The sequence below is a fragment of the Tamandua tetradactyla genome, chromosome 2 (assembly GCF_023851605.1).
Source record: "Tamandua tetradactyla isolate mTamTet1 chromosome 2, mTamTet1.pri, whole genome shotgun sequence".
Taxonomy (NCBI): domain Eukaryota; kingdom Metazoa; phylum Chordata; class Mammalia; order Pilosa; family Myrmecophagidae; genus Tamandua; species Tamandua tetradactyla.
Window position 1 is genome coordinate 110987955 of NC_135328.1, and position 22732 is coordinate 111010686.

The 22732-nt window shown below is 34.5% G+C and overlaps 1 long non-coding RNA gene across 9 annotated transcripts in view; it reads left to right on the forward strand.

Annotated features, from left to right (window-relative positions):
- LOC143673679 (uncharacterized) overlaps positions 1 to 22732 on the forward strand; it is a 207466-nt gene that overhangs the window by 72371 nt on the left and 112363 nt on the right. For 5 of the 9 annotated variants that reach the window (XR_013170514.1, XR_013170510.1, XR_013170509.1 and 2 more), the window contains one exon: positions 8215 to 8381. The exons of the other annotated variants lie outside the window; for them this stretch is intronic. This is a non-coding gene — a long non-coding RNA (uncharacterized LOC143673679). The remainder of the gene's footprint in view (positions 1 to 8214; positions 8382 to 22732) is intronic. 9 annotated transcript variants of the gene reach the window in all.

The following is a 22732-nucleotide window of genomic DNA, read 5'->3' on the forward strand; positions in this document are numbered from 1 at the left end:
AAACAAATGGATATTAAGGCTCGATACTCCTGACAGCTAAAAACAAATCTAAGGCCAAATTTGTGGGGATTTTCTTTGTTTCCTTTTCTTTTTGTGCATATAAACTTTAAATTTACTTTTATCTACTTAGAGAACAAGAAAGTAAAAGACAGAAAGAGGGAAAAGAGAAGAGAAGGTTATCTAGGGAACATTAAGCTTGAATTTCTTGCCAATAACTAGACATGTTCCCCACAGAGCGAGGTGTTATGGTTATCAACATCTATTTCTCCCTTCTCTCGGGACTCATAAACCAGCTAGATGTCCTCCAATTTTCACTCCCGACATGAAAGGGCCCGACTGCATCGTCAACTTGTGATTACACCCTCCCCAAGGGATCTGCAATTTCAAGCACCCATTTGTATTCTCCCTGTTACAGCAGAAGTGCATTGCAATCAAAGACAAATTTATAGGTCAATGAGTTGGCAATTGGTTGATATTAAGTTTCTGATTTTTAAATATATTTTCTACAAATTGGTTCAAATGGAAAATAGGTTGGGATGGGAAAAAAATTAGATCTGCCTCCTTGCATTAATATTTACAATATTGCATACTTATTTTTAGTTTCTGGATTAATGTAGCACTGGCTTGGTTCCTGTTTCTGTCAATAAGAAAAGGATAATAAAATGGATAAATGCAAACCAAAGAATTTGTGGGCTGAATGATAAGTGTGATTTTTTAAGTGAAAAAAAAAATAGAGTTCATCTGGGAACAAACTAAGGAAGATTTTAGGAGCCAATTTCAGCTCAGCTGCTGGGATTTGTTTGAAATCTACCACTGACTGAAGTGTGAAACTTACATTTGATACAGTAAATCTTGTCGACTGTTATTTTAAAGGACTGAAATGTGCTTTTATAGCAAAATTGTCTCAAATAAAAAATACATTTTTACAGTCTCACTCTGTCATAAACTTTCATGTCAGGTTTTGGCTTCGCAATACATGTAGAAGATGCATTATACAGGAATAGAAGGAAGCATGAATAATAACTTGTTTTATTTTCCATTATAAGAGAGAGAGAGAGAGAGAAATGATCCTATACTATTCATGTGGTTAAAAAATTAAATATAATATTTTATAAGAAATGACCAATAAGCATATCTTGAGTAATCAGATGATTGATTATTGCTTTCAAATAGCTATTTTATTTGATATATTGTATACAAAGAATTCTATGAAATGTGGTTATAAATGTTTCCTTTTAGAACCATATTTCATAAAAGCATTATTAAAAATCAGACCAAAATTCAATAAAAGATGGATATCTAATTTATATTATCCTCACATTAGCAATTTCAAAAATAGATTTTCTGGGAAAAGTTTTAAAGAAGTTGTGTTGTAATTAATTAAATTGTAGCTTCCACACTGCTTTAGGTACTCATATTCTGTGTTTGAAAGAAGTGTCTGCTTGTAGGGGCCTGTGAGTGTATAAGGATACTGGTTTCAAGACATATCAATTCACTAATATTTATCAACCATTGGCATGTTATGTGGCAATAGATAATAGGCATAATACATGTCAGTTGATATGCATGCTAGAGAACAAATTGGCAGGAGATTTTTGTCTCTATAGGTGTTTCTTTTTAGAGCATAGTACTTTGTTTATTTACTGCCCTTAGACATTTTAGCACACTAGAAAGACATTTTAAATTAAAATAGTTAGACTGAAAAAATTACAAGGCAGTTTCACCTGTGTCAATAAGCAATAATATGATATGTTAATAATTCACAAGGAAGCATCTTCAGCCCTTAGAGTTTGACATTTAGGGCTTCTCTTCAGTATTATATATTCATATACAGTACTGGAGGATCCTAATATCACTTTCCTTACATTGCCACTACAAAGTGCTCTTAGGAAAATTCAGATAGGATAAGGAATGTGAAACTACTTTGGAAGCAAAAAATTAAAAACCTGACTTGTGCTATGTGCTGTATTTGCTATATTTTACATATATGACTCCATTGACTTCTGGAACAACTTTTGTGGGATTATTTTCACTTGACATGCAGGTCTAAATGTGGATTTTGATGATTTTCATTTAACATGTGGTCTGCAGAAGTTAGTAAGTAAGGTCCCACTGTCAAAGCATGGGAAAACTGGGCTTTTAATCCAGGCTGCCATGATAAGCTCAGTCAGTGCACTTTACCATTATATTAGAGTTGTAAAGAAATACAAGCATCATTAAGATATTGTTTAATAAGTCATTTCATTGAGAAATACTAATGTAGTTACTGACTACTGTTGGGTTGTTAATGAGGTGGTTCTTTCAAACAACATATGTTTGAGAATAAGAGATACAAAATAGAAATTTCTTGGGAATTACTCGTTATTTAGGAAAATTGTTGTTAGTTATTTCTGATGTAAGAAAACTAGTAAGAATTTTGTTTAAATGCTGCTAAATTCGACTTGACAAAAATATTGAGACATTTCTTATCTGTATGAGCAGCAAGAATCTGAAAGCATGATTCCAGCAGTTATGCTCTTGGAGAATAAGCCCATATGTCACTAGGATTTTTAATAGATTAAGCCAAGGTGGCAACTAGAAATACAAAACCAGAAAATTTTCATTTAAATCTATTCCAACTCAACAAATAGTTACTGAGTTTATATTTAGAATAAAGTTCTGTTTCAGGGGCTATGGATATATAGACTAATAAAATATTATTCAAACTCTTATTGAGTTTATAATCAATCTATATATGTATATAGATTTATATATATATATATCTGTAATGATAATAAGTGGGAAACACATTTATATAACACTATGTGCTAGCAACCTAGATGTGTTACATTTATTAATTTACCTAATCCTCACAAAACCTTATGCAGGATTATTATCCTCATTTTGAAAATGAGGAGATTGAGGCACAAATAACATGCTAATGATTACACATGGCTTGACTGGCAAAGCTGGGATTCGAGCCCTGACATTCTGACCTGTATATCTATTTGCCTCGTGCCACATAAAAATAACTAAAATCCATGGCAGGATTTGACAAGACCCATGAAAAAAAACGCAATACAGTCGATTGATAGATGTCTTAATAGTAGCTAGTTTTGATGGTAGATATGAGGAATAGCATTCTAAGCATCAGGAACAGCACTAACAAAAGAAGACAGCAAACAAACATTTCGCGTATTAGTTTCCAGCCAGCTAAGACAAATACAAAATGAGTTGTCTTTTGTTAATGCAATTATATTGAGATATATATTCACATACTGTATAACCACATCATCTTCCAAATTGTACAATTAGTGGTTCACAGTATTATCATATAGCTGTGTATTCATCACCACAGTCAACATTTGAACATTTTCATAACTCCAATAAAAATTAAAAGTGAAAAAGGACACCAAAACATCCCATACCCCCCAACGATATTATTTATTTATTTTTTATCTTTTTTTCCTTACTCATCTATCCATGCATTGGATAAAGGGAGTTATCAGTAACAAGATTTTCACAGTCACATGGTCATACCTTAAAAGATCTATAATTATTCAATCATCTTTGCGAATCAGGTCTATTAGATTACAGTTTAACAGTTTCAGTTATTTCCCTCTAGCTCCTCTAATACACCAAAAACTGAAAGGAAATATCTGTATACTGCATAAGAATAACCTGGGAATCATGTCCCAGTAGGGCAGAGAGCAGTAAGCTCACCTGTAGAGTTGGCTTGGAGAGATTGGCCATATCTGAGCAGCAAAAGAGGCTCTCTGGGTATGACTCATAGTCATAATCATAAGTAGGCTTAGCCTCTCTCTGTTTTTTTTTTTTTTTTTTTTTGCGTGGGCAGCACCGGGAATTGAATTCCAGTCCCCAGTGTGGCAGGTGAGAACTTTGTCTGTTGACCCACCATGGCCCACCCCTTAGCCTATCTTTTGCAGGAATAAGTTTCATAAGGGCAAGCCCCAACATTAAGGGCCTGGCCCAACAAATTAGCAGCCCTCAATGCTTGTAAGAATGTCAGATCTGCCTTAGGTGGGGAAGTTTAATATTTCTACTTTTTTCCCCAGTCCCTCAAGGGTTCTTTGAAAATACTTTTTTAACTTCTGCCCAGATTACTCTGGGTTGTATCAGGGCACTCCACCAACCTGTATAAACCAACAAGTTGTCATTCCTATTCAAGGTTCCGTGTAATTATGATGTTCAAGTAAGCTGACCACACAAGTAAAATTAGATAGTGTGCTATTGAAAATAAAAATTTTGCACCACATAAACATCTCTTCCTTTGGTCACACACAGAAGTTGAAGATTCAAAATACAGTCAATATTATCCCTTACCCTTTAGTCTGCTTTACTTTAGTCCTACCCAGATCAGCTTCATTCATATCTCTCTAATTGAAATCTGATCACTTTTTTCAGTGTTTTCAACAGTTGTTGTATGTTGACTTTTATAGCTTCAGAACTCTAGCTCTGAGTCTCAGGTGTTACACAAATACCTGAGGTTCCAGGAAATGACCAGATTATATACAAAGAGTTCAGCATCTCAGAATTTAGAAATAACAATTACAGCTCTGGAATAGGTGTGACTGCTATAAAAGCTTACAGTCTAGAAACCTTTACAATAGGCCTTCACCTGATAACCTATGCTCTTGAATTCAGTTCTCAGAGATTGCCCATTGTAGTTAGTCCATACCAGTGAGGCATAATAAATTTGTCTTTTTGTTTCTGACTTATTTCATTCAACCTACTGTTTTTAAGTTTCATTCACCTATTTGCATGCTTCACGACTTCATTCTTTCTTGTAGCTGCTCAATAATCCACTGTATGTTTACATCATCATTCCCCCTTCCGTTCTTCAGTTGATGTACCCTTAGGTCACCTCCGTCCATTGCAAATTGTGATCACTGCTGCCATAAACACCAGTGTGCAAATGTCTATTTGCGCCCTTGCTCTTAGTTTCTCCAAGAGTACATCTGACTATATGGTTGCAGTTTCAAATGGCAAACTCACCCCTTACCTCCTGTGGTGCCACCTCACTGCCCTCCGGAGGGACTGCATTTCCCTACTTCCCTACCAACAGTGACTGGGTACATCTCTCTCTCCACATTTTCTCCTGCCTTGTATTTATTCTCAGTTCATTTTTAAAAGTTTTATTCGCACGTCATATGACTTAACCTAAGTAAAAAAATCAGTGGTTCCTGGTTTATTCATATAGCCATGCCTTCACCACCATAGTCTCTATGAGGGCATTTCCATTTCTTCCACAAAGAATCCTGGACCCCTCCTCCATATCCCCTGCTTCTTTACCTTTAGCTTTGGCATAATGCTTTTGTTACATGTAATGGAAACATATTGCAATCTTACTGTTAATTATAGACCCTAGTATGCATTGATTATATTTTTCCATTTTCCATCCCATTTTCAACACTTGCAATGTTGACATTTTTTTCTCCATGATGTAAAAACATCCTTATATTTGTACATTTAATCACCATCATTGCTTACTCTAGGCATTGCTAAATTATACAATCCCAGTCTTTATCCTCTTTCCTTCTGGCATCATACATATTTCCAGCCCTCTGCCCTCAACCATACTCACACTCAGTTTACTTAAAATATTGTGCTAAAATTAGGTTGTATTAACAGGAATATATTGGCTCATGGTTTCAGGGCTAGAAGACTTGCTTCCTTCCAGGATTGGTAGGTTCTGACTGGCCAGTAATCCTTAAATTCTTTGACTTTCCTGTCATGTATTGAAGTCCTCTCTTTTCTCTTCTGGGTTTTGTTCATTCCAGCTTGACTCCTCCCTGTGGTTTTCTTTCTAACTGCCTGAATTTCTTCTGCTTATAAAGCATACCAGTAATTAGATTAAGGCACACCCTCATTCAGTTTGGCTACTCCTTAACTAAAAAACATTTCCAAGAGATCCTATTTACAATGGCTCATACTCAAAGGAATGCAGATTAAGATTAAGAATGTGTTTTAGGGGGTTATAATTCAATCTGTTACACATAATCAGAAATTCAGAAGCACTTTAGGTTGGTTAAAATAAAGAGAATACAAAGAGTTCTGAAAAATAAGGCTGTAAATTAAGACTAGAATCAGAATATGGGGTATAGGGTGACTTTGAGGATGAGTAAATTAAGCAATAACGTTAAATGTTACGTTTGAATATGGCATTATGTAATACATAAAAGGACACCAAAGTTCAGTGGAAAAGTCAACAGTTAAAAGTCTAGAGAGTCTTACAGCAAAACATATAGAGTAGATATTAATAGAATATATATGTGAAGTTCAGGAAAAGAAAAATGAGAAATTCCAAACTTTCATCAATAATGAGCCAGTAACACATGAGAAAGTTCTGATCCTAAGGCAGAGGCTGTTGACTCAACGTTTTCTGTTCTGTTTCCTTTAGATACATTTTTCTTTGGCCTAACTTGACTAAACAAAAGGTCAATAAATAAAGTTCTACATTGTAGAAATCTACTTTGTAAATAAGTTACATTTATTATCAGATTTTCCATACTTGCAATATGGAATTTAAGCCTTACCTCACACCTCAGATATAGCCATATTTCTGAGGTAAAAGTAATTTTGTTTTTGTTCTTTGGCTTTTTTGAGCTTTCCTAAGTTCAGTTCTGATATTAACTATGATATATTTATAGTGGTTTAGAACTATATACTTTATAAACATGTTTTTCTATGTTATCTTACCTAAACCAGGATAGTGAATCTAGTTATTGATAACTTCCAGCTAGAAATAGAGCTTTCTGTAGAAAAGACATGAGGTGATTTGTAGGCATTCTCAGTCAACTCTTGACTGTTACAGCCTAATTGTCTAGGAATCTGGCACTGGCTCATACATACCTATCGTTCTAGTATATATACCCTTGCTATTAAAAGTGTGGTTCATGGGTCAGCCATATTGGCTTTACCTGGGATATCATTAAAATACAGACTTTTGGGTCTCACCTCAGACTTACTGAATAAGAATCTTAATTTTAATAAGATCTCCAAGTGATTTGGTTGTACATTAACATTTGAGAAGCATTGGTCTAAACTACTCTCAGAAAGAGCCAATTTTTGGAAGAAGCCTAAGCAATGGATGTAAAAACTGAGAGAAGATAGTGATTCTCTCATGAAATTAAGTTAGGATTGCCAATGCATGAAATATAATAAGTGGGGAGGGAATAGTGACTTCTGTTCACATGGGTGCATGGGAAAACTTCCCTGATATGTTTGAACAGAATTTTAAATGGAGTGAATGAACAAAGAGCATTTCAGGAAGAACAAATTCCCTGACCTATTTTATGAAGTAACACTTCTGGTTTTCCATGATAGCAATATTAATATTTTAGGGAAAGAGAATGTCCCTTTCTATTATAAAAAGCCCATAGAAAATTCCCCTCTATGCAGTCATCCCTCCATCTTATTTTAAAGAGTAGAAGAACTGCGATGAATGTGGCAATAATTATTTTTTATATAGCAGTCTTTTAAACAGCTATTAAATGAAATAAGCTATATAATCTGCATTGTTCTATATGATAGAACTGATCATATAATTTTTGACCATGAGAACTTGTAAATTATTCTAAGTCAGGAGAGAGAAAGAATTATTCTACATTAACCACTAATAAGTCAAGCAGTGTAATTCAGCATCATGTAGAGTTTTAAATTAATTAAATGAGTTATGTTTTAGTCTTTAAAAGGCTGAGGGAACAAGAAGTTTGAATTACAAAATTTTTCATTTTATAAAAGAAAACAATTTGCTGGTTTTCAATGAGTATAACACATTTAAATGCATAGGCAACACAACCCACTAACACACATACACTCCAAATCTACATATTCATGTTATGGCAGCTACTGAGTGAATGTAAAAGGAAGATAAACTAAGAACAGAAGTAGAGGGCAGGAGAGACAGAAACAGAAAACAGGACAAAGTAACAGATAAGAAAAATGTAGCAAAAGGAAAAAGGAAGAAGAGGAGGTATACAATAATAAGAACAAGAGAAGAAAAAAGAGATTGAGTGAGTGTACTTGCAAAAGGAAGCATGAAAGTGAATGAAAAGTGATTTAATCTGTTGTGGATTATTTGAAGGATGGATGATATTTCTTTTTCTTTTTTACCTTAATTTCAATCTGGTTATGCACTTGAATGCAGTTTAAATCACATCTGTCTTTTGAAAAGCGATTACTGCACACAATTATTAACTCTTTCTTCATCAGGACCATTTCTGAGGCTGTGATCTGTATGGAATTGCTTTGACAGTGCATCAGAAGGGACAGAGTTCCCTGAGCTATCCTGGCAGGTGCCAGAGCAATCTCACAGTAGGATTTGAATGAATTCTGAATGGGATATGCTTCAAATGTCTCTAAATCTGCAGTAAATAAAGGTGTGGCATGTTGAAATCTTCATATTTGTCACTGGCTGGAATCAATATTTTGAGCTTTACACTACTGGTAATCTTCAACAACATGTAGAAAGATGCTACCTGATGCCATAAATTCAATTTTCAGTTTAAATTTCATGTTCTTATATTATACTTTTTCATATTTACCCTAGTGTTTTGTTTGTTCATTTGTTTATTTTGGTGTTTATAAAAAAAAAACCCCCACCGTTGTCTCAGAATTGAAATGAAAACAAAAGTGGATGTGGCATAGACATCAACCACAACAATAACAAAAAGTCCCCTAGATATGTTGGAAAATAACCCTTCCAGACATCATGAGTCTTTTTATTGTTGTTTTGTTTGTTTTAGCATTTTTTAGTTATAGTATTAGTGGTGCAGCTAGACGGTTCTATTTTTCTTATATCAACCACTGAATTTCTGTAACAATCTGTGTTTTGGCTTTTTAACTTATAAATGAGTTTCATGTTTATGAGTGTGAACAAGTAATAGCTAGATAAAGAGGGAAATTTGAAGACCCACACAACCACATGACTCAGTGACACAAACTTTCCTCTAAACCTCTCCTTCCTAGCCCTTTTCATTTATTTTCATTTTTTGCCTCCTATCATTCGTGACATGTATATAATTTGAACACGCAGGTGAGAGACATACCACATTTGTATTTGCATCTTAAACAGGCTATAGTCTGGGATCCTCTGTGAGGTAAAGAAATAAGAATGAGAGAAAACAAACAAAACGGCTGTGATTAGGTTCTGGTGTCAACTTGGCCAAGTGGTAAAGCCCAATTGTCTGATTAGGCAAGCACTGGCCTGATCATTGCTGCAAGCTGATTTTGTGGCTGGCTGATAAACTGGAAGGCTGGTTTATTAAATCATCAGTTAGTTGATTGCCTCTGTGGCTGATCACATTTGTGATCAACAAATGAATGCCTCCTGCTGATGAGATAATCCAATCTGTTGAATCCTTTCAAGGAAGAAGAGAAACTTTTTTCACGGCTTCTTTAGCCAGCATGCCTCTCCTGTAGTTTGTCCAGATTCTTCATCGTGGCGGCCTGCTTCACAGCATGCCCTATGGATTTTGGACTCTTCCATTGAAAAGTTGTCCTCAGTTGCATGAACATCGCAAATTTACAGATATCTCCTGTTGATATGTTTCTCTAGAGAACCCTAACTGATGCAAGAGCCTACAGTAAATAGACACAATGCATGGAATAGAAGGAAATTTCTAAAACACATATTTAATTTCTTCAGAGACATGAAGGGAGCTGCAGCTATAAAACAGGAATAGATATGAAAAAGAAACATTCAGAGAACAGTAGTTTTGGGAAATTAAAACATAAGATAAATAAAATTCAAAATAAGGATTGAAAGATAAAGCCAAAAAAATCCCCCAGAAAGTGGAGCAAAAAGGTGAAAAAACAAAATCGGTGAGAAAAGAACAAGAGGATTATTCCAGGAGTTCCACCTATAAAGAGCAACCAAAAAATATTGAAGGGGAAAGCATATCAAATAAATACAATATGAACATTTTCCAGAGTTGAAAAGCATATATTTTCAGAACAAAACAGCCCACTTAGTGCCAAGCATGATGCATAAAAAATATATTCATCTGAATCTGGCAATTTAAAGACATCAAAGAAGAAGGGAAAACCCTAAAAGCCAAAATTTTATCAAATGCAATGGAACAGAATAAAAGTATCATCAAATTTCTCTATAAAAAGTATTAGAAATTATAGAATTGGGAAGGAAATTCTGAGGGAAACCATTTTCAGCTCTACTAAGGCAAATTATCAAAAGCATATGAGAAGAAAGTAAGTTCATTTTCAGGAATACATGTTCTTAAAATTTATGTCTTTTGATCCTCCTCTTAGGAAGCTACTGTGTGATATGCTTCTGTAAAACAGAGGAGTGAGCCAAGAATGAGAACATTTCAGCAGACAGAGGATCCTAAGCAATAGAGCAATGGAGTCCCAGTCTGAAAACGATGCAGGAGACCTAGAAAAGCATGTAGAACAAACTAGAGCATGAGGAAAGAGAGCTGCAAAGCAAAGGTCTTCCAATGACAGCCATAGACTGGGGAAAAAAAAGGTATTCTGTTTAATCACCTGAAAAATTCACTAATAGCTGTTTGAGAGATCTTGTTGGAACATTTGAATAATGTAGTAATGACTAACACACACAAACAAAACCTGATAAAATAGGGGAGAGAGGCAATTACTAATTCCAGGGGGAAAAATGTAAGAAAAAAGAAATGTAATCATGGTATATTCAACAAAGTCATATTAAATAACTTTAAATTCTGATTTTTAATTTAAAAATGTTACAACTATATGGGGAGGATGTGTATATGTGTACATATTTGTGGGTTTGACTGGAAGCAGGATGGATTTAATTACCTTAACAAAAATCTATTGGCAATATCTAAAATTGATGATTGAAGAAATAGCAGTAGAAGCTAATTATTTTTACATATTGAGATAAATACAAGAAGCAGCAGTCAAAAGAAATGAAAGCTTTTTGGGGGACGAGGTTAGGTAACAGAAAAAAGTAAGAGCCAACAAGTATTATGTTATAAACCTTTAGCGCATTTTATGTGCATTTGTTACTCTAATGAAGAATAAATAATAATTTCAAAAAGACAAAACAAGCTATTCCCAGAAATAATGCTAATTATTTCATCTGCTAATCCGTATGTAGAGAGTTTTTATGCTGTCAATACTACCCATGATTTTGTAGACAGATATGTTTCACATGCTCAAGAAAATGATCCTGATTCACACCTTTATTACTTGTAAATGAAATAATAAAACATGGAAGAATTTTGTTATATCAAAGGAAGTGGCTCAAGAATTTGGTATGGCATTTGAAGGCATGGCATTCACCCGGGGATTTGTATATTGTCCAGATTTTGAAGAATTTTCTAGATAGTTCAATTGTTGAACAACTTTAACTAAGCTAATTATAATGAACAATTGTTGTATTTGATTCATAATAGCCAACTAGTCCTGAGAGAAACAGTGTGTGTGTGTATGTGTGTGTGTGTATGTAGTGAGGGAATGAGGAGAGGCAGATAAGAATCACATAACATCCCTTTACACCAAGGATTACCATTGATGCTTTTGATCCCTGGGGCTTACGAATGAATTGTGTTCCACTCTATAGCATTGTTTACTTTTGGGCAATGGTTACCAGAGGAAACTCTCTCTTTGTGTCATTGAATTGGCCCTGTGCTCCTCCCTTTTTGAGGTTTTACCAGTTACACTAACAGCATTTCTGCATTATTTCTCCTCTCTTTCTCTTTGTTCTCACACTAAATGGCACATGGTTTTCTCAAGTCTGCTCTTTCCAGAATATTGTCCAGAGTAGCAGTCTCTGGGGTGAGCCCCACACATCAGTACACAGAACACCTAATGTGAATCCTCTCTCCTGAGCCAGAGATCCATCTTTGAACCCATCTCTTAATCATGACACAGGCCACTTCATCTGCCTCCCAAGATTTCTTCTTAACTCTTTCGTTAAGTGCCTTTGTTTAGTTCTTTGATTGTGTTAACATTCCTGTTTGTTTTATTATGCTTTAACCTTGAAATTATCATTTTTTTTCTTTTAGTGTACCATATGCTATTGCACCAAGAAAACGGGTGCTGAGTGTCAAGTGCTCTGGAAATATTTAGAGGTCAATGACTCCCTAATACACAGCACCTGTAACTTTGATGTGCAAGATAGATGTGCTTTTAAAGCAAACTATTTATAAATAGTCTCTGTTGGACTAGCTTATTTAATGCTATGGAAAAGGGAGAGTATTGGAATGTTGAAAATGACTGCATAATACATACCCAGTTCTCTTTGGGGTTGAAAGCAAATGTGGAATTGGTTAACTATTCATTATTATTCTTTGAAAAATCAAATATCAGCTTTAATTAAAATCACCTAGCCAACCATCCTTTTATAGAATACCTAGTCATAGGGTCAGCCAGTGTCTTTGTTTAGCCTAGTAAAAGCTCTTAGTCCTGGCTAACTGGGTAGTGACATTTACCAGTATTAACTTAATCCAGTGAATCCAATTCAACTAAACAATCCTGTACCCATTACATTGTGTCAATAATGACACTTAAGATACAAATTTGAATAAAATTCAGATCTTATATTTGAAGAGTCATGTTCTAGAAGAAGGTACATGATTATTACAGATTGTGACAGGTATAGGAAAGAAAGCATTATAAATACCACAGAGGCTACTTTCCATACCTGAAGTTAATGAACTGGCAAATGTGGATGCAAAAGTTTAAGAAATAGTGTATTGGGGCTCATATTTTCAAACCTTTTAAAATTTCCTTTCCACTCATTTCCTTTTCTCATTCACTTCTGATTTTGGATTGGAAAATTCTTTAGCTCACTTAGGCAGTGGAAATGGAAATGGGAGTATTAATTCATTTTTGTGAATATATTTTCTGGAATAAATGCAGGGGCAAGGGGCTAGCTCCCCACTCAGGAGCTCCCTATAACCAAAAAGTACTGAGCTTCAGTGATCTAATCTGGAATCTCCCTTCCCCAGTTCTTCTAGAGTCCTCATTGCCCATAAAAGCATCATCACTGCTCTTTCCTGTGTACATCAGGATTGGCAAGTGTAGCCTATAAAGCAATAATGTTGATCCCTGAGTGCCAGTGGGTAAATCTCTCCAAATCCATTTAAATTAGTTGAGAAGGCAAAATGTTAGTAAGTCAATATTCTGAATGAGCAAGGAAAATTTAAATCCTGAGTATCACTCTCCACAAAAAAAAAAAAAAAAAAAAAAAATGGGTGGAATCGTAATAGGAAAGGTGGCTTGGTTTGAGGGTAATATTAGATGACATGTTTGGCCTGATTGAGTCAGCAATTACATATAATCAGAAAAAGAGTCCTTTAAAAACGTTTCTCTTCTGCATTTTGGTGGAACACCATTCTACAGAACACATGCAGAATTAAGAAGCTTGTGTGTATTTAGCTTAATTAAATATTTAATCAAATGTCATCCACTTATTATTTCTACTCCTACAATTTCCCATAACATCCAGAAGAGTTAGCTAATTTTTAACATTTCTGTTGACTTTCTGGAAATTGAACACTGATCTTTTATGCTTCTATCCATCTTCTGGAAAGAAGGGAGAGAGAGATTTAAATCTCTCTCCCCTATCAACTTCATCTTTGCTGGGAAAACCAAGTACAATTAGTAATCACTCACAGCATTTAGAAGCTCAGATTACCTGAATGAAAAGCTTAGGCCACATCCAGGTTGAAAAATGAAATTGTAATGCCTTGTTGTGATTTTCACATATTTCCACTTCACTCCTAGTAGCTGTTTCTTATTTTTAATCAGAAGGCAAATGAAAACAGATACATTGTGTAAGACAGTGGAATAGGAACCAGGCTCTAGGTAAAGGCCATTTAATTAAAAGGTGCAAGATAAATAGTAATGAAAATTTACCTAAGCTTACATAGAAATAGTCTGTTTGACAGACCTGAACGATAAGCTAACGTGAATTTCTAGAAGAGGGAAAAGTTGTTTGGAGTCTTACTAGTTTTGTTCTTACTTCTATTGTTCTTCAAGTTCAAGATTACAGGTTAAGTTTGAAAAAAACATTAAAGGAAAGAGGAAAGGAAGACTAGATGGAAATAAGAAATCAGTCATGTGAATGCATGCCTACAGATTGCAGTCAAAGAATTTATTTCTGGTTGTTTGTCTAGTATTAAGTGAACAACAGCCTATTTTGCAATAATTTGTTGAATTGTTTCAGTAATTATTAGAACCAAGAAGGACCTGGACTATGATTTATACTAGCAAAGAATCAATGTTGTGGAGAGGAATTTTGTTATGTTTGCTAGGGGGCACTGCAAGGCCGTCTTTGCCTTGTTTCTTCCTTTGAGTTCTTAATGATTGGTCCATTTTAATTATCTGTTACTGTGAAAGATGAAAGATGAAGTATTACATTGTTATAGAGTTTTCAGCTTCATATGTTTTTTATGTAACTTGTTTTGACTCCACATATTTCCTGTGCCTTCCAAATTCTGTATTTTCTGTGGGATTTGGATAAATTGAAAATGCTGGATTATATTGGAAGGGTTTACTTTAGGTAATAACTGAACCCTGCTTTCATTATGAAAAGTGAGATTTATTTTCCTTAAAATAATCCTGAGCACATCATATTTGAATCTCTGAATCTTTTGAGATTTTTGTACTGAGAAAGTTTCCAGCTGTTTTGAACTAATCATGAGAGATTCCTAAAAAATCAGGTACTGTCTTCCAGATCATTGGTAGGGTCTTGTTCACCTTTGATCAAAATATGATTAAATGAAAATAATATTAAAGAACACCTGAGTATGGGACAACACCATCAGTCTTGGTTTAGGGATTTTATTTTTCAGAAAAAAAAATAAGGGCCCCTGTTGATCTTACCTTTGAGCAGAATGATCGAGCCAATTTGGTCTTTCTCTGATGAGGAAAACTTGTCCATTGTAGATTTCCCGTAACTGTATTGCATATGATATACTCATGGTTCAGGTAAAGCAATTCCACCATTAAATTATTTGATCCAAATTCTTAGAAATTTCACTGTAAGTGCCCTAATAATACACAGAGAATACACCGAGGGTCAGGAGAAAATGGAGCTTTCCTGGTTAGAGTATCTGTCCTAATTTCAGAGATACAGAACCTCAGCTCAAGTCATGGAGGGTTAAATCAATGATCTGCTTGCAAGTTCAAGCAGTAGTCAGATTTTACAAAGGGAAGGGCTATCCAGATGGAGTATATTAAGAATTAAAATAATCCTTCCCAAACCCTTAAGCTAAAATATACAGGAGGCTCAATTCTTAGGGAAGACACTCAATGATGACCAATAGACTTTCTCCAAAGCATGACCAAGAGCTTCCTCTAGCCACCACTTGCATTCATATTTTTATTAGGATAGGCAGCTTTTTCAACCACTTTCCTACTACCATAATCCCAAAACTACTTTTCCCAACCTTCCTAGCAGCTAAAGTCTCCCATATGAAACAATTCTACCCAAGGAGTTTAAGGAGCAGTTTTTGGTTAGTGCTTCCAAGAAATCATTTAAAAGGGGACAAACCTAGTTTAACTTGTGTCTTAGTCTTTTGTCCTTTTCCAATGCTTGTTACTCTGGAACGCAGATGCAGTAGTCAAGGCAGAACAGCAGCAATCTTGTGCCCATGAAGAAACAAGCATAAGATGGTGATTGATGAGCACAATGATAGAAGGAGTTGGGTCCCAAAGATATCATGGGATCTTATTTCCAGTGCACTCCTACCAAACTCTAGATTTCTGAATAAAACCTCCACCTTATATAAAGTACTGATATTTCCATTTTCCTTTTAATGTAACTGAATTAAATTCTTGCCTGTTACACACACCTTAAACAAGTATATCTACAATTGACATAATAAGCAGTGAACTTTAAATTTCTTTAAAGTTTCTTATTTTCTTTTGAAAATTTCAAACAAATTTTATATCTAACACTACAGATTTTTTTTCATAAAACATACTTAAAGTAGTATTGTTGATTCAGGAAGTGTTGTAGCAATTATCTACTTAGTTCTTATAGCAAATACCATGTTGCTATATATACAATTTTGGAAATAGGCCATTGAAATAAAATCCAAGAAGTTTGTATCAATGAACATCTCCTAACAATGTTAGGAGTGGGTTAAGCTTTAGTTTTCTCACCTCTAAAATGGAAATGAAATACTAAAAAACATCTCATTGTTGTGAGAAATACATCAGATGAAACAAAATTCTCTAGCATAATGTCTGTCATATATTAGACTCTCAATAGTATTTCTATAAAACTAGCAGTATGTATTTCAGTATATAAACTAGTATACCGATATATTTAATATAAATTATGAATATATTTTATATTATTAGATTTTAGCATCATATTCTATATGTATAAAATATATATTATGTATATTAAAATATTCATATTAACATTCATCCAATGATAGCTTTGTGTCAGGCACTGTTCTATATGTAGGTAACTGCAGTGGTTAACAAGATGGATATGGCCTCTGTTTTGAGAAAGTTGCCTTCTGATATGCTACAGAGAATGAATCTTTGCATACTGTAGTATTTTAAGACCACTCATCAGTGGATTTTAGTTAACATGGAAATTGACTCATAAATATGGATAAATTTGAAAAGACAGCTTTTATACTCCTCTTTCAAAGGGTCATTTGCTAAGAATACCAGCACCTATTTGCATTCTTCCCATGTCTATAATGACAGATAATAGCACATATGACAATATGAACGTAAGTGGTAGCTGGAGTAGGGCTGTCTTATACCTTGAAGACATGTCCATAGGCATGATGGGGCTACCGCCCTAAAAATTAAACCTTCTGGACATGAAGTTCTTTTAGTCCAGGAACTGAAAGTCCAAGACCTTTGAACCATATGAACAAATGTGGCTACAGGGGTCAGCATATTTCCTGAGTTTTTTTTTCAAACAATGTTTTCTTACAAAGAATAGAAATAATGTTATTCATTAATCCTATTCATCAAATATTTTCCAACCTGCTGCCTTCCGATCATGTATGGGATTGCATTTCCTGGCCCTCTTGTACTAGGGTGGGACCATGTGTTTAGTTTTGGCCAATGAGTTATATGTAGAAATGTGCTGACCACCTCTAGGCTAGGATATTTAATAGCATGTGTGAGACCCTGCAGAGCTTGTTTTCCTCTGCTGTCATGACTTAAAGTGTTCACGTTACTCCAACTCTCAGAGTGATTCACAGAGTCCCTGGACATGTAGTATGAACAGGAAGCAAATTTTTGTGTGTTGTGCTATGTGATTTCAGTGGTTATTTGTTAATACTGTATCATCTAACTTTATCTTATCTGATACTGCTATGGTCATATCATTCAGAACATTCTTGATTCTCCTTGGTTCTCAGTCTCTGTATCCAAATCTTCCTCTAGTTACCTAATCCTGAATTCAAGTTATATCTTTAATCAAGTCTTTGCTTAGACTCGGTCAACATCATCTCTTGCCTGGCTCTCTTCTAGCCTCCTAAGTCTCCTTTCATTTATCCTTGTGACTCCAAATCATTCTCCATTTAGCAATGAGAGTAATGGTCTGAATAAATAAATAAAAAATAAAAAGGGAAACCTTATCAGAGTCTTTCACTACTGTAGGTGGTATAAAATCAAAATCCTCTACATGGATCCAACAGGTCATTAAGCAAACTCGCCGTGAATAATACTTCACCACTTTTTCTTTGGTCCAGTTACATTATTGATCATTAAGTTCATGAACATTAACAATATCCATTTTTTTTCTAACTTAGGGATGTAGCTCAAATTCTTTAGCCTTCTTGAATTTTCTTCTATACGCTCTTCTCATTGTTATCCTCTTCTTCTCCTTAAAGTCTGAGCAACAATTAAACTTATAACAGCTTCCCTCACCATCTCTGTGTGCAACAGCCCCAACATGCATGCACAGACACGCTGCTTTATTCTGTTAAATTTATAGAAGTTTTTAAAGTATAGAATTAATTTATATGTTATAAATTTGTATCTCTTTTTCTCTACCACTAGAATGTAAACCACATGATGGCAGGGACTGTATATTTTATAACCCAAGTGACTGCCACACTGTAGGCATTCAGTGACTTTCTGTTTAATTTGAAAGAGTAAAAATTGAAATAACAAGGATGAAATTTCATTGATTCTCCCAGAGGTCAGAAAGGTACCTTGGAAATTTATGAGAAAATTTGAGGCAGAAATTTGGCACCTCAAATCAAAGTGTCCTCAAACCAGGTACATATACTTGATATAATGGCCCATGTCAATTAGTCTTGTATGAAGAGACAGGAGAAATCTGAATTGTAAAAACTAAGATGAAGAGAAAATTCATGTTTCCAGTTATCTTGTAAGCTCATGAAAGTTAAAACTGATCATATAAATCTGTAATTATCAATATAGATTTAACTCTTTTTGACAAAACTTGAAGTCTTTAGTTATCAAACAGATGGCAAGTTCCATTTGTTGGGATTTGTGAGTCATCTGCTGCCAAAATACAAGGATTGGCTGTGTTTCAGACCTAGAAAAGGCATAGCATATAACTGATTTACCAAGAAAAATATTCTAGGCTCTCCCAGAGATGAAGAATAAAGTACCATGTTTTGACTTTGATTTGACATGGTAGAAAGCTAAGATAAACAAACAAAAAGAGCCAAAGGATATTTAAGAGATATTAACAGCCATTTAACAATGAATTTATATAGTATTTGGAGAGTTGCAAAATTATCATACAGAAAAATTACTAATTCTTCTGTAGTCACTGAAACTGCTGAAATGATTGAACATCTGTTTATGATTAACAGGGAGGTGGTTCAGATGCCATGAAGTTTAATTAAAAATGGCACTGAATTGAAAGTCAAGAGAGCTGGCTGTAATCACAGTTCAGTCTAAAACACATGACCTTAATAAAGGTACTTTTCTCTGGGTCTTAGTTTATTCAACAGAAAATAAGTACAATAATATCTATTCTATAGGGTTGCAGTGCAGGTTGAATCAGATAATATATGAAAAGTTGCAAGCAAAGATCTTAGCTTATAGAAAATATTTCAAAAATATTCCTTTTCTCCCATACTTGGCTTAGATAGAATGGTGCTGTACATGATACGGCATAATATAATTTAATTTTTTATGTATCATTTATTCAGCAAGCTGAGTTGCAAGCTACACTAAGACCTTCCAGCAGCACTGGACAAAGAGAGTGGAGAGTTAGGCAGGGTCATAAATCTGGCTGTTGAGGAGCAGAAACCATCTGCTACTGTTCATTGTGAAAAGATCATAACTAATTTATATTTCATTCAGACAGGTTTTTATATTTAAGGGTGTCTCATTGAATGAACTGGGAGGGGTATCCAGGGATTCCAGGAAATAATCAAGGTCAAGGGCTATTAGGAATATGGTTCTGGGTGATTAGTGTGTCCAGAAGAGAACTAAGCCAGTGAATGGAGAGCTGGGAAAAATGTGGAGCAGGTTTTTGCGAGCTGGGCAGGATATCATTAAAGCACTCCTTTCCCAGAAGGAAAGTGGTGTGCCCAGCTCAAATTCAAGGGTAAGAGCCAGTGGTATCCATTAGGTTAACATGGTGCAAGATTAAGGGAGAGGCTGGGTTGTGATAAGCCTTTAGGTTTCCAAAATATTTCCTGAGCATGAGCATAAAACTTATTTTTCTCTACACTTTTTAAAACTTTTTTTATTGTGTAGTATAACATACATACAAAACAAAGAAATAAGAAAGCAATAATTTTCAAAGCACACTTCAACAGGACAGATCCAAGATTTTCTCATGGGCTATCTTATGATCCTCTCATATTTTTCCTTCTAGCTGCTCCAGAATATAGGAGGCTAGAAATTTAAAAATAATAAAATTTATCATTACAATCGAATTTTTCCTTCTTTTTTAATGAAAAATAACATATATACAAAAAAAGCTATAAATTTCAAAATATAGCATCACAGTTAGTTGTAGAGCATATTTCAGACTTTGACATGGGTTACAGTTTCACAGTTTTAGGTGTTTACTTCTAGCTGCTCTCAAATACTGGAGACTAAAAAAGGTATCAGTTTAATGATTCAGTAGTTTATATTCATTTGTTAAATCCTGTCTTCTATGTGTAAATCCATCATCATTTGATCTTTCCATACTTCTCTTTAGGGGTGTTTGGGCTATGGCAAATTCTAAATTAAAAAAAATTTTTTTTTTGCATGGGCAGGCACCGGGAACCAAACCCAGGTCTCTGGCATGGCAGGCGAGAACTCCCCCTGCTGAGCCAGCATGGCCCAAATTCTAAATTTTTGATATTGGAAGGGTCTGTCATTAATATGGGGTAGGGAAATGAAACTATCTCATGTTATGGAAAGGCTGGGCTAGGTTTCAGGACTTATCTGGACTAGGGACCCATCTGGAGGTTGTAGGTTTCTAGAAAGTTACTCTAGTGCATGGAACCCTTGTGAAATCTATATATTGCCCCAGGTGTTCTTTAGGATTGGTTGGAATAGTCCTAGTTGGGGGTTGGCAGGTTATGATAAGTAGCAAGGTCTACCTGAAGCTTGCGTAAGAGCAACCTCCACAGTAGCCTCTCGACTCTATTTGAACTCTCTCTGCCACTGATACTTTTCTCTCTATGCTTTTTAAATGTAATTTTTGTATATTAACATGATTTACATGTAAAATATGAAAAAGTACATGATGAAAAGATTTGCTCATTCCTTCTTCACCTGTCTGCTATGTTTTCATTCTTACTGCCATTCTCCCATCACCAAGTATCTGTTCCTTTCGGAGAATATGTATGAATACACAGGCCAAAACAGGCACACACATACACAAGCACATCACATTTTTACACAAGTGATAGCATGTGTAAGATATATCTTGGAGAGATTTTCATATCAATGCATAAAGAGCTTTTATGTTCTTTTATACCGTTGCAGGGATTTCCATTGTGTAAATGTATGTTGCAGGACTTTGTTGATGGATATTTGAGGGGGTTACGTTTTAAAAAATTTCTAGTTATGATATGATGAATGACCTTGTATCCATGTGTAATTATAATTATAAGATAAATTCCTGGAAGCGGAATTGTTGGATAAAATTTTTTATACATTTGTAATTTTGTAGATTCTGCTAGCTTTCCTTTCCTAAGGATTTAATTACTTCACAATTCTAACAGTAATAAATGAAATTGCCTTTTCACCCTGAATTTGGAAATGAACACAGTGTGTTATCAAATTTTTAAAAATTTGCTGATGTGATAATGAAAACTAGTATGTTTTGGTAGGATATTCATCTGCCTAATGGTATAAAAAAGTTTGGGTCTTAGTTTCTCCCACTTTTAGTATCCCAGTGAGACTTACCTGAGAGTTGTTGTGAAATATTAATTTGAGGGTCACTCTGGAAGGTCAAGTGGCCAAGAAAAGAAAGCATGGACTCTGCACCCAAACAAACCTGACTTTAAATCCCATTTGTATAATTACTTAGCTGTGGACCTTTGGCTGTTCAGCTTCTCTCAACTATCATTTCTTCTTCTATACATAGAACTGTGGAGTTGTGGATTAATGAAAGTTTCATAAAACACCTGTCATTTAGTATGCGTATAAGGCCTGATCATGGTTTATTACTATTTTTAAATTTTTAATCTCTTAAAAGAGATTTAATTAAATTGTGATAGTGCAAAATATCTGTGTTTCATGCTAAAATGCTTTTTTAAAATCCCATTAGTGTAATCTTTCAGAAATAAGATATCTAAATTCATTAATAAAGCAGAGGTTATGTTTTGGACATTCTAAATAAGCAAGGCCAAATTTATTTACTACTAATGTGTAGTTTAATCAATGAATTATATTGTTGTTCCAAAATCTTTGGTTTCCTTCAGAGTTTCAAAATAGGCCCTAATTCAGATTTCTTTCAGAATAACTTTGTCTAAAGATTTTGGAAATGCTGTGTGGAAATAAGACTTTCCAGAGGTGACACATTTGCACAACTCAATCCCTTCTCCCCTTACTGCATCATTGAATTCAAGATTGATGATTATTATCTATTTTTTCCTATTATCTATTATTTCCCATTATCCAAGAAAATTGAAAATTCACTTTTGCTTTCATTTTCCTTCATTATTCTTGGGAAAAATTGTACATTTCCAACTTATTGGGAAATTTACTCTAATTTTTCAGTTAAGGTGGAAAAAAATCTATATCAAAAAATTACTTTGTGCCTGGCTTCCTACAAAGCTTGCATTCTATTTTACTTCACAGTACTTAACTTTTTCAGTGACATAAGATATGGTCTACCCTAGAGAATGATATCTATGCACTAGAAAAGACGTGTATTCTTTTGCTGTTGGGCAAAGATGCTATTTATGTATCTCTTAGGTCATGTTGGCTTAGAGTATCATTCAAGTCTTTTATTTCCTTTTTCATCTTTTCTCTAGATGTTTTATCCATGATTGAACATGGTATATTGAAAGCTACTATTAATGTAGAACCACCTATTTCTCCCCTCAGATATGTCTATATTTGCTTCATGTATTTTGGGCTCTGTAGTTGGGTGCATATATGTATTTTAAATTGTTACATATTTTTGGTGAATTGACCCCTTTTTTCAGTATATAATTGCCCCTTTTATCAGTATTTGAATTAAAGTCTACTTTATTTCATATTAGATGGCTACCCCAGTTTTCTTTTAGTAACTGCTTGTATGGTATAGTTGTATATTCATCACCAAGATCATTTTTTAGAACTTTTGGCTCATTCCAGAAAAAGAAATAAAAGG